We start from the raw sequence: 12,353 nt of genomic DNA, 5'->3' as shown, positions 1-12,353 counted from the left end.
GCGGTTCACGTCCCAGACCCAGTGGCTTAAACTCACACTGGGCACCTGTACGTGCATGCCCAAGATCCCAAGAGGAGAATGGAAGAGAATGGATTGAGGCGTGGTCATCCCCCCCGGGGGCGATTTCTCACTTTCTGTCTCTCTTTCTCTCTCTGTCTTTCTGGTGAGCGCATGTGCCCCATAACAAAAATCCTCTCAAAAAAAAAATAAAAATGTTTTTTAGGCATTGACTATAACCAAAATGAAATGTTAAGTCAATATGAGACATTAGATCTTACTGGATGGTATGTTCTAGAATATATTGAGCCAACTATTGCAAACTCAATTTTAAAGCAACAAGAGAGGTGAGATTCCTTCAAAGCTTATTTTATAATACCAGGGCATTATTGTTGTACTGCTTTTTTACACTCAAATATTTTTCAGCATTTGTCAAAAAAAATTGCCTACATATAAATTTATCTGATTTGACAGCATAATCCTTCTCACTATAACAATCAAGCTGGAGCTTGATTTCAACACTTAAGTGGAAATTGGTTTCCTAATGGAAAAATGCTTCAAAATTGTATCAATATAATGCTTGTGAAAATTCATTTAACAATGCAAAATTCAATACCAACTCGTCACTTTGCAGACAACCTCTGCAAATTGCTTCCCAGGACATCAAGTATGCTGTCATTATTTTTTGTTTAGTTGGTTGGTTGGTTGATTTTTGTTTCTGTTTTACTCTACTTGCTATTATCTGATTAGTCCATTTTAGAAACCTAGTTATTTCATTCAAGGACTAGCAAAAACAGGCCCTTGGTAATGGAAAAACGTATGGAGTAACTCCTTTTTAATATTTCTTTTTTGAAAATAACTGTTTATACTTCTAACATAAAAGAATGTATTACCTCTAGCAAAACTGCAGATATATTAGTTAAGTACTAAGGTCATTAGTAATTCCAAAGGACTCCCAGAGGGAACACTTTGTAATCCCTTTTTCTTTTTTAAATTTTTAACTTTTGGTTTATGTCCATATTTTAGATACTTGACAGCTTGCATAGAAAATAAAAGGTCCCCCAAACTCTACTTGTACGTTTTCCTAATCACGTATCAAGTTAGGTTTGCATATGTCCTTCTGCCTGCAAAGTCATTAAACATATTGAATACAAAAGAACCACGTAAATGTGCAACAAATTCAAATATTAAAAATTGCATCAAGGGAACCAGCAGTTAGCGTAATGGCTATGTCGCTGGACTCCCACCTAGTCGACCGCGGTTCACGTCTCGGACCCGGTGGCTTAAATCTCATGCCGGGCGCGTGTGCGTGCGTGCCCAAGATCCCGAGAGGAGAATGGAGGAGAAGGGATTGCGGCGTGACCATCCCCCCTGGGGGGTGATTTCTCGCTTTCTGTCTCTATGTCTCTCTCTGTCTGTCTGGCGAGCGCACGCGCCCTATAGCGAAAACCTCTCCCAAAAATAAATAAATAAATAAATAAAAATTGCATCAAGAGAAATCTTCATATAAACGGCATATACTCTAAAGATAATATGACAAAGAAGGACCGGGTTAGCCGAGATTCAGTGACCTATAACAATTTCTGAGAGGTCTTACAAATTCTGGTAACTTCTTCACTAAATTAAAGGCAAAAGCATTATAATTGATAGAGAGCTTTCATAGACTATGAGAAATCATTCTAATACCCTAATTAGATGTTTGAAAATCTTCACATTATGTATCTTTAAGTTTTGTTTAAATATAAAGAAATAAATAAAAACTCTTATAAAAACAAAAAAAGTCTTTCTTATTTTTTTTATATTTTATTTAACTTTATTTATTTTAATTTGACCAGAGAGGGACAGAGAGAGAGAGAGAGGGAAAGTGAGAAAGCAAGCCACGAGGTCTGGGACTAGAACCAGGGTCAGCCATGTGGGAGTCCAGCGTCCTTAACCACCACACCACTTGCTGGCCCCTGCTTTCTTATTTTAATGCTGATAGAGAATAAATGGTTTCTCATCTTAAAGGAAATATGGCTTTACGTTAAGTTACATGCAATTATGTACTAGAAAATGTTTATCAGCCATTATTTCAAGGGAAAAAAAAGTACTAATTTGTAGCACTTGCAGTTTTTCCACCATTGCCATTTTGAAACTATTAACATGACTTCACTGAATGACAAAAGGGAAGAGACCAACAGTATTATGCTACTACAAAGTTTTTCTATCACACAAATATAATAGACATAAATAACTTAAAGGACACAGATAATATTATAATAAAAGACAACAAAATGATTACTCAATAATACCTTTAAATATTTACTTATTTTGTTAATATAATTCTTGTTTAAGTTTTTATCATTTAATATTTTATTATAGCCCTATTTAACAGGTGGTTCATAATATTTTTCAAAATCAAACAATTGGCTCGCCTTTCAGACCAACACCCGAGCAAGGATTCATTTTCATCTGAGACAGGCCTGGCCCTGATCCTTTAACTGAAGAGCCTCTTCTTGAAACCTCTCCTTCCAGCCCAACACCTGAAGAGACACTACTTGAAACCTCTCTCCTTCCAGCCCAACACCTGAAGAGACACTACTTGAAACCTCTCCTTCCAGCCCAACACCAAGTGAGGATCATAGAAAACCTTAATTTTCACTGAATTGCTACAGAAAGGGAAAAGCTCATCTTCATAAATCTGAGCTCAAATCTTTTTCTGTGTGTACCATATTGCAAAACACACTAGTAGAGAGAATTGGTATAGAAATACCTCACAATAAAGTGAAGCATACAAGCTTATAGTTGCAGAAACTTATAACAAATTTGCCAAATGTGAATATACCATCAAATGACTAAAAATCAGAAGAGAGACTGCAAAGGTAGCAGCAATGAGAAATACAAAGCTGCAGAGAAAACACAGCTTACCTCCTCTCACACACCACTCAATAATCCCTTGAAACCCTGCAGCTCAGCCCAGGTGCAGCAATTCTTCAGAAAGTAGGAGGCCTTTGTAATATACAGCTCCATTGATAAAAGTGCAGTTTGGTGAACATCAGGGAAAAGGAACTGCAGGGAAAAGGAACTGCAGAGATACTGTGGGTATCTCTTCCTGCATGCCTTAAACACTCAGAATTAACTCCAACAAAGCAGGAAGAAATATATAAACCATCAGATGACCAGAATCCACCGCAGAGGCAAAAAAAAAGAAGAAAGAAATCAACAAAATATCTCTCTCCCAAGGGGAAAGAAAAAAAAAAAAAAAACCAGCCCTTCCCCATTCACAGATAGTACAATGGAACTTGTGGAAACCTCAGATAAAGAATTTAGAATATTCATAGTGACAAAGCTAACAGAGATGCAAGCCAAGAGAGACAATGAACTCTAGAAAAAGCAGAATAAAGAGACAGCAGATACCTGGAGGTGAGGAAGTTCTTGCATGAACTAAAAGAGGAAATACACACCATAAGAAAGTATCAAATGGAACTGTTAGAGATGAAGGCTGTAATACAAAAGACCAAAACCTCCCTTGAAAATATTTAAAAGCAGATTAGATCATTCAGAAGATCAAATCTCAGATGTAAAAAATTGAACTGCTGACCTAAAATAATTCACAAAAAAGTCAGAAAATAACCTCCCAAAAATGAGAATAACATACAAGTAATACAAGTTACCATTAAACTCCCAAACATCCACAACAGTGGTATCCCAGAAGGTGAAGAAACTAATAAGGGAATTGATAACCTATCGCATAAAATCCTGGAAGAAAACTTTTCAAACTTAGAGAGGCACTCAGATATCCAGACTCAAGAAATACAAAGAATCCCACGTAGAATTGACCTAAGAAGATCTTCCCCTAGGCACATCAAAGCCAGATTGACCAAAACCACAGACAGAGACAAGATACTAAAATTGGCAAGAGAGAAACATCAAGTTACTTTCAAAGGATATCCCATCAGGCTAATGTCAGACCTCTCATCAGAAACAATGCATGCAAGGAAAGAATGGGAAAATGTATACATAATGTTAACTGAAAAACCATTTCAACCAAGAATACTATACCCAACGAGATTATCCTTCATGTGGGAAAAAAAGACAAAAACATTCTCAGAGAAAGAAAACCTGAAAGAATTTACCAACACCAGACCAACTCTGCAAGAAGTGCTGAAGGGAATGATGTACCAGGAAAACTAAAGTCAAAAACACAGAATTAAGTGTACAAGAAACAACCAAGAGAATGGCCAGCCTAATGGTAGGAACAAGTCTGGAGTTGAATGTTAACTTCCAGAGTTTAAATGGAAAGATCAGACCACAGTAACACTCCAAATTTAATAGAAGAAAGAATAAGTACATGAGACCAGACTGGTGAAATAGAACTCTATGACTTTAGACTAAAATGTTACTGATTTTTTTCTATGCTTTGTTTCCCAGATTTAAGGATTTTGGTTTTCTTTTGAGTTGTTAATAGGTTCAGCAATTTGTTAAATTCTGTTTTTTTAATTGAAACATACACTTTTCTCCCTTCCTGACCCCTCTACAATTGGAAAATATTTGTGAACATTCTTATTTTGTGGCAGAATGGCTATTTACATAAGTTCAATTATATAATAGTATCTGTTGCCTGGCATCATAAAATTGATTTTTTGATGAAAAAGTTTTTAATTCTTTTATTTATTTATTTACAGTCATTCACTATACATCAATACAGTATACAAAATGAGATTTTCCATCCAGAATACATTGTATATTGGCTCAATCAAAGGTATTACCATATATATTATCAACAAATAATTTCCTATTTCTTGTTTCTTATGTATTTTGCTTGTTTCCCCTTTGATTCCCTACCACTCTCTCTCTGTCAATTCCCCCCTCTCTCATACTGTCTCTGGTATGTACAGTTGTTTTCTATGCCTTTTTTGCACAGTTTATTGATTTATTAAAGATCTTAATTGATTTAAAAGCTTTCAATAGCAAGCACTGCTGATAAATACATATCATGAACTCACATCTGACTTTAGGCATAAATTTTAGTGCGTAAAATGAATAACTATAAATTAGTACCTCACTGGGGCTATATAACTTACTATGGTCATTAATTAGGTATTAATAGGGTTTTTTTAATGCTTCTTTTATTTCAAGAAAGGCAGTTTTGATAAAAATCAAAAATGTTAAGAGAAATTTGCTTAAAACTTAAAACCAGGAAAAAGGTTAGGATTCAGCTCAAATAGTAGGTAGATGAAATTATCAACAGTTCAAGAGAAGACAAAAGTCCTTAAATATGGAAATCAAAGCATCAAAGAAAGTCAGTAATATTTTAGTGTAAAGTCAAAAAAGTTCTATTTCACTAGTTCAGATTCATGTAATTCATCTCTCTTCTATTGAATCTGGAGTGTTACTGTGGTCTGATCTTTCCATTTAAACTCTGGAAGTTAACATTCAACTCAAGACTTGTCCCTACATTTAGGCTGGCCATTCTCTTGGTTGTTTCTTATACACTTATTTCTGTGTGTCTGACTTTAGTTTTCCTGGTACAGCATTCCCTTAGCACTTCTTGGAGAGCTGGTCTGGTATTGGTAAATTCTTTCAGGTTTTCTTTCTCTGAGAATGTTTCTGTCTTCTTTCCCACATGAAGGATAATCTCATTGGGTATAGTATTCTTGATCGAAATGTTTTTTCAGTTAACACTTCGTATACATTTTCCCATTCTTTCCTTGCATGCATTGTTTCTGATGAGAGGTCTGACATTAGCCTGATGGGATATCCTTTGAAAGTAACTTGATGTTTCTCTCTTGCCAATTTTAGTATCTTGTCTCTGTCTGTGGTTTTGGTCAATCTGGCTTTGATGTGCCTAGGGGAAGATCTTCTTAGGTCAATTCTATGTGGGGTTCTTTGTATTTCTTGGGTCTGGATATCTGAGTGTCTCTCTAAGTTTGAAAAGTTTTCTTCCAGAATTTCATGGAATAGATTATCAATTCTCTTATTAGTTTCTTTACCTTCTGAGATACTGATGATCCAGATTTTGGGGCATTTAATCATATCTAGAAATATTCATGTTATTCTCAGCTTGGGAGGTTATTGTCTCAGTCTTTTTTGTGAAATTTTTTATGTCAGAGGTTTGATCTTCTGCATGTGATATTTGATCTTCTGCATGATTTAGTCTGCTTTTGATATTTTCAAGGGAGATTTTGATTTCCTGTATTACAGTCTTCATCCCTAACATTTTTTTTTCTTTTTTATGATATATATCTCCTCTTTCAGATTGTGCAAGAATTACCTCACCTCCTGGAACTCAGTGTCTCTTTTCTCCTGCATCTTCTAGAGTTCTCTAGCTCTCTCCCCTTGAATGTCTATTAGCTTTATCACTATGAACACTTTAAATTCTTTATCTGGCCTTTCCATGAGCCCCCTTGTATTCTTTGTGAAGGAAGTGGAGTTATTCTTTTTCCTTAGAGAAGAGACATTATGTTGGTTTTTCATATTTCTTTTGCCTCTGTGGTGGTTTCTAGTCATCTGATGGATTATATGTTTTTTCCTAGTTCTTGGAATTAAATCTGAGCATTCAGAGGAATACAGGAGGAGATGATATACAGTATTGTTTTTCTCCTATTGCACAGCTGATTCAATGAAAATTGAGGGTTAATCTGACCCTAAAAGTATTCAGATATTTGACTACTGAGCACCTAGACCTGTCTCGAAAATCAATGTGTGGAGACTGAGCAGAAAAATGAAAAGGTAAAAAGAAAAGGAAAAGGAATAGGAAAAAAAAAAAAAAGAAGAGAAAAAAAAGAAAAAAGTTCTGTTAAAAAATGAAAAATGTGCAGCACATACACTGTGCAAATGGGGCCACCCAGAGCTCAGATACAGGTGGCTGCTGATTGGCTTGTCCTGTGGGGACAGGGGGAAAGGTAGGAATGAACAAGACAAAAGAGTGGCAGAGAGCTAAGAAGTTTAAAATTTTTTTTAAAAATTAAAAATAGAGAGGGAGAGAGATGGAGAGAGACAGAGAGAATAAGTAGGGTGTTCTAACCTTGCTCCTGGCTCAACTGGGAGGGGGACAGGAGGGTGAAGTCTGGGCAGAGGGTCTTCAGGGATCATGACATTTGAATGGGGCTGCTGAGAACTCATATATAGGTGGCTGTTGATTGGCTTGTCCTGGCTCCTGGCTCAATCTGGGGGACAGAAGGGTGAATCTGGGCAGAGGGTCTTCAGTGGTTGTAATCAGAAATTGAATTCTTATGGGACTTTGTACAAATAAAAGGCCAATTTGAGACTAAACTTTATTTTTTTGCAAATATATTAGTTTATATCTCTCTAGCAAAAGGAGGAATGGAAAGGGGAAAAAATGTTTCAGAAGAAAATCACAGTGTACTTGTCACTAAACTTTATCTTTGTCTATATTTTTGGTTTAATTAAGATCACTTGTTAAACATTTAAATGTGAAAAGAAAAAATTTAGTATGGGAAGGAGGGATGAAAGGAAAAGAAAAAAAGCGAAAATACACTTAATTGACCAAAACATGAGAATCTATTATAATAATGGGTATAGTAATATTTTTGTCTTGTCTGATATGTGTGATATTTGTGCTGGAAAAAAAATGTGTATGCCATGAAGATATATGTAATTAAATATAAATAAAAAATTAATTAATTTAAAAAATAAAATAGAATAAAAACAACTGACACTAGTGAGTCAGAAGTACAAGTTTCAGCACATCACTTGTTATTAGTTTGTGGAAAAAGTAGGTCTCAGGACCAGCAGGTGGCATGGTGGTTAAGGTGCCACTCCCAGATGGGCCACCATTTTTTTCTTTTTTTTGGTTTCAAATATATATACATATACACACACACACACACACACACACACACACATATATATATATATATATATGTATATATATATATATATATATATACATAATCCACTTCCTTTCAAACGCCAGGGTTTTGTTGTTTTTTATGGATGAATAGTATTCCATTGAGTATATGTGCCACAGTTTTGGCCACCATTATTAAGGTGTCATGATTAAGGCCCACAACCATGTGGACCTTTATTGAGTCCCAGACCTGGTGGATTGAAAATCAGGCCAGGTGTGTGTGTGTGTGTGTGTGTGTGTGTGCGCCCAAAATCCCAAGAGGAGACTGGAAGAGAAAGGATTGTGCCATGGCCTCCCTTCCATACCTCTGGGGAGTGATTTCTCACTTTCCTTCTCCCTGTCTCTCTCAAGCTCTCTGTAGTAAGTAAATGCATCCTATGGTCCCTAATCATCAGCAAGAAAAAGTGAAAACAGCAGATTATAAGGACAGGAACTCAGGAAAAAATATTTGTCTAACCATAATTAAATATCCCAAACATATTAAGGATTAGGAAACTGGAAGTTTACAGAAAGAAATAATAGCTAAAGTTACATGCCCCAAAATGTATATGACAGAATATTGCTCTATTGAGATATTCCGTTATATGAGAGTCCCATGACTTAATATGACTTTTTGTTTTCTGTTCTGGCAGGTTATAGATATTCAGTGGAAAAGGTACTTAAGTCAACCTGTGTGCATGGGATCCTGTAGCACTGGGTTATGTAGTTTTCATTGCTGCAGCCACAGCCACTACAATTATATGCCTGTCAGACCCAGGAGGGATGGCCAATGACGCAAGATGGCTGATATAGACTAGCTGGATTATCTAATCTACACAACTGTTTAATGCTATGCCCTAGTGAATGTTCTCTGATGGGTGGTATCATGCTTCTACCTCCAAAGTCCTCACTCCTGATCTTCCAGCCTTTCTTGCTGACTAACCAAAGTAGTAATTTGCCCCCATCCATTATCCCATGTGTCTTCTTACCTTGGGAAATTACCTACACAAAGCAAATAGCCAGAATAGCTCTGCCCAATTTTATTTTCAGTTTACATTCACGTATTTGCCTGACCCAGTCCTGAGCAAAGCTTAGACTTGATTCTCTGCTTTAAGCTAGGCTTGAGCAATTTCCCATAAGGTCAAGCAGTGACTTGAGGAGAGACGTGATGCAAGGCATGCTTCATGGTGGCTCACAGAGGTCCAGGCTGCCCACCCATGCAGTTTGCTGTGTCTACTTTGGCTCGTGCTCAGTACCGAAGACACTGCAGCTTGTTATGGACTTTCTCTGGGTTAACGAGATTTATGAGAAATCTCAGCTCACAATAGATCACGGAATTTAGTTCTGTATTTATTAACTTGATTTGAGGTCCTGAGGTCAGAGTAAACACATTGGGTGTAATTCTTAGATTGGCCTAAGAGCTGACATCTTATTTCTGGGATAGGTTAGGTAGGCTGGTGTTCCAAAAATAGTAACTGCCTATGTCAACATTGTCTGAGACACTGGAGCAACAGCGTGTCCATAGTCTAAAATTTTAGCTACCATGAAGGACAAAGTAAGAATTGCCACCTTAATTATGTAGCAGCTGATTAGGATCATGGGTGTGGAGTCACAGACAAGTTTAAAGGGGATAAAGCGTCTCACTAACTGGGAGCTCCGAAGGAAGAACTGACTTCACACACGCCTGGATCCAAGGATTCCATGTGACTGGGAATCTATGTCTTTATGTATCTGTTAAATCTATTTCCCTCCACATTAGCTTCATTTTCAGGTGGGTTCTTCCTTTTAAGTGGCAAAGATAGATACTGCCAATGAACTTCTAATGTATTTCTTACCCAAAAATTACTTTTAGTAGTTTCCAAAAAATGACTGATTCATTTGGCCTGGATCATAAACCCAGCTGTAAGTCAATCATTGAGGTTAAAAATGTGAAGTAGTCTTACTGGTAAACCTTGGCAGAATGCCAAGCTGTGTAGTAAGATCGGTGAATGCTGAGGAAGAGCCAGCCATCATAAAGCAGAATAAAAGGGAGGTTCCCATGAAAACGAAAAGTTCTGTTATTCGAAGGGGAAAAGGAAAAACCTAATAGGCACATATTGGGTTGTCAGGAAAGTCATGACACATTTTGGATAGAGAAACAGAAAAATACATCATGACTTTCCCAGCGACATAATAAAAATGCAACAGGAAAGGTGAATATGTTAAAACTCCTTCCCTCACTGCCTCTGCCAGTTTGTATTACTGACCTTTTTTCCCTTCATCCTCACATTCTTCAGCTCTGTTGAGCAACATAAGAATCACAGGATGACTCACACATTCTCCTAAGTCTCTCATATTTTACCTTGATAGAAGGTGGCACCTAGAAACAAGCGATAGTTTTCTTATAAGAATGAGCATGCCAATAGTTTTTTCTTCTCCAGATAAATTTCAATTTTAATTCCTCTTCTACATTACTCATTATCAGCTTTCCTTTTCTTTTTTTCTTTTCTTTTTTTTTCTTTCTGTGCAAGCACCCTACAGCATATGCAGGCATAAACATAGAAGAAGTATTGAATGTGATTGTAGTCCTTGCATGAGTCACTTTATTGAAAATTTGTTTTCTCCACAATCTGGAGAATTTCAAATACAGGGACGAGGCTGTCAGAAACACTTACTGTTCATTTTGTTCCTTCCCTGGTTGCTAAACTGCTGTTTCTTGTTCCATATTAGTGTGGTATTACTGTTGGAAAGGTTTCATTTTGGTCATCCCTGATAGTGTCACTGTCTTTCCATGGCAGCTCAGTAAAATATCTTAGAAGGACTTGTTATTCACTTGTAATCAAAGAGGTGAAGAACTTTGGCATCTTTTATAATCCAGTTCAGCAAGCTACTTAATTTGGCATATCCTCAGTGATGCAATCATTGACAATACCGGGAGAAGACACAGATTTTACAATTTTAGGCTTGTGTCTCGATATTGTACCACAATGCCTATAGTGCCTACAATTGATAATATACCTACAATTATGCTGTAAGTTTCAGATTTACTAGTCTGTGTTATATGCAAGATAATTATAAGATATGTGTACCAAATATGTATACTAATTTGAGTATTAAAAGCCTTATTTTTATCATAGCAAATGAAATAACATCAATTATATAATAATGATTAATGTTTCACTTTAATAACCTACTTATTTTGTTTTGGAATAATTTTATATTTTCAGAAAAGAGTGAAATGGGACGAGTTCATAAGAGTTCCTGGCATTCATGAAGTTTTGGAGCTTTCTCCTGTGGACTAGTTTTTATACGTGGAGAGTTTGGTACAAACCTACACAATGAGGACTAGAATGTTGAAATCATAGAGTCTAGACGATGCCTTAGTCTTCAGAACTGGGTGGATTCAATTTTGTAGTAAATGACAAAATCAGAAGCCATAAGTGATAAGTAGAGGAACTCGCCTCAGTGTAATTAGTGGAATCCAATGACTCCAAATAGATGGGAACCCAGCAAGAGTACAAATCTTGTTGTATCTTAAAAAGAACTCAAAGATGATCGGGAGACTGATGGCAGTTTCACCATTGAAAGATTTTGCCCCGTTCCCATCCAGACTGTTTTCAAACTTAGATCCAAGACTGGGGAAAAACAAAACAAAAACAAAACTAGACAACAACAACAAAAACCCTGTTCCTCTGGAAGAAGCTGGCAAAGCTTGTTAAATATATAGTGTGGGGAGCCCCCATGTGGTGCAGTGGTTAAGGTGCTGGACTCCCACATGATGGACCACAATTAGAGTCCTGGACCTGATGCTTGAAACTCATGCCAGGTGCATGTGCATGTGCATGCGTGTCCAAAATTCTGAGAAGAGAAGAGAAAAGAGAAGATAAAGAGAAGAGGAGAAGAGAGGAGAGGAGAGGAGGGGAGGTGAGGGGAGGGGAGAGGAGGAGAGGAGGAGAAAGAGGAGAGAAGAGGAGAGGAGAGGAGAAGAGAGGAGAGGAGAGGAGAGGAGAGGAGAGGAGAGGAGAGAGGAGAGAAGAGGAGAAGGGAAAAGGAGAGGAGAGGAGGGGAGGGGAGAGGAGAGAGGAGAGAGGAGAGAGGAGAGAGGAGAGAGGAGAGAGAAGAGAGAAGAGAGAAGAGAGAAGGGAGAAGAGAAAAGAGAAGAGGAGAAGAGAAAAGAGAAGAGAAAAGGAAAGATTGCAGTGCAGTCATTCCCCCCTAAGGGGTGATTTCTTGCTTTCTGATTCTGTGTCTCTCTGGTGAATACATGCGCCCTATAGCAGAAAACCTCTCTTAAAATATATATAAATATGTATACACACACACACACACACATACATGGAGGAGTCCGACCCGGCGAGGCCCCAGGATCTGTCTGAGCCCCCCGACCTTTGAGCTCCGCTTCCGGTCGGATCAACATGATGGCAAGACCACTGTTGTGCGCCCCCCGACCTTGGAACAAAGCTTGGGTCAATTAGCATGTCAGCAAGGCTCTTTGCTATTTGCTCCAGAAACTGTGGCAGCCTTACTGGGAAGCGACCCCCCTCTG

Source organism: Tupaia chinensis, unplaced genomic scaffold (genome assembly GCF_000334495.1).
Source record: "Tupaia chinensis unplaced genomic scaffold, TupChi_1.0 Scaffold000002_1, whole genome shotgun sequence".
Lineage (NCBI taxonomy): Eukaryota > Metazoa > Chordata > Mammalia > Scandentia > Tupaiidae > Tupaia > Tupaia belangeri.
This window is presented reverse-complemented; position numbering follows the sequence as displayed.